We start from the raw sequence: 1,242 nt of genomic DNA on the forward strand, positions 1-1,242 counted from the left end.
ATTAATGGCTTGGGCGCTAAAATTAATGATGAAAGCAAATAAAGTGTGAACTTTAGTGTGTGGTTCCGTTCTAATCAGAATATAGCAATATGACCACCTATGCTATCTAACATGACATATTTAACATTGAATATCTACATAGATATGGAGATCTACGACCAAAGTTGAAACTCGTTAAGCAACACACGAAAATAGGTATTGATCAAAGAAAGCAAGCAAGACTGGCAGCACAGAGACACGGGAGCATTGAACAACTAAGCCAATGGTCAGATATTCAAACACCTATTCTGTGGCTAAGATAGGGCCAAGATGAATATGAATAATATCGTATATACTATATAGGAATATGGCGTATTAAACACAGATTAATACCTTTTCCATCTCAAGTGGGTCAAATAAAAGGCAAACAAACGACTGGAACCGAAGGAGCATTGATCAAAGAAAGGAAGCCATGCAGCACATAAAAAAGGGAGCAACGAAAAACTAAGCCAAAGGTCTGAATTGTGTATGCTCATACATTCAAGGGTTTGTCTTCAACCAGTAAGATCAGAAACTCTAGTCCATAATAATGTTTCATCACCGCAATACACAATCTTAATTTTATTTACAAAACATAGAGTATATGTGGCGTTCCCAGGATCATTGACACAGTAAAAGGCCATTAATCAGGATATACCACACTACTAACATTAATTTAGCGCCCAACCCATTATGTCTAGAGGAACTGATTACATATCCAATTCATTAATAAAGTTAACAAGTCTAACAATGGTCCAGCAGGTGTAATATCCCGATCTCAAACAAGGGGGCGAGGTAGGTATGATTACATATCTCAACATCTAAGCAACATGATAATAGCAGTGTATTTTTCATGAAAAAATATTATCGACAACCAAAACTTTGTACAACCCAAAAATTAAGCATACCTATGTACTGCCCATGCTCATGTTCAAGAATGATTTTGCCATGTCTATAACTTTAGTCTTAGCTTTTCCAGTACTAAAGAGGTCCAATATTTGAGCAAACTGTGTCCTCGTTTTTTTCAACAGTCCATTACTCTCGTCACACTTGGTTTTTAGCTCTTTATTTTCCTTGGTCACATCAGCCACGACCTTCTTCATATTTTCTAAGGCTAGACTACTACTCGGTCCACAACCAAATCCCTCTTTTCTTAAGATACTATGTACTCTGAACACATCACTTTGTTTTAAACCATATTCATAACCAACTAGACGTGTAGGG

At 36.6% G+C, this 1,242-nt stretch overlaps 2 non-coding genes across 2 annotated transcripts; both read right to left on the minus strand.

Moving 5' to 3' along the window:
* Positions 1 to 503: 503 nt before the first annotated feature.
* LOC141604043 (small nucleolar RNA Z157/R69/R10) lies at positions 504 to 590 on the minus strand. The gene has a single exon (XR_012525868.1). It is a non-coding gene; the product is annotated as a small nucleolar RNA Z157/R69/R10 (small nucleolar RNA).
* A 26-nt stretch (positions 591 to 616) lies between these two features.
* Positions 617 to 749, minus strand: LOC141604047 (small nucleolar RNA snoR80). Its single transcript, XR_012525872.1, has one exon. It is a non-coding gene; the product is annotated as a small nucleolar RNA snoR80 (small nucleolar RNA).
* Between the last annotated feature and the right edge of the window lie 493 nt (positions 750 to 1,242).

This window comes from Silene latifolia, chromosome 9 (genome assembly GCF_048544455.1).
Source record: "Silene latifolia isolate original U9 population chromosome 9, ASM4854445v1, whole genome shotgun sequence".
In the NCBI taxonomy this organism is placed as follows: domain Eukaryota; kingdom Viridiplantae; phylum Streptophyta; class Magnoliopsida; order Caryophyllales; family Caryophyllaceae; genus Silene; species Silene latifolia.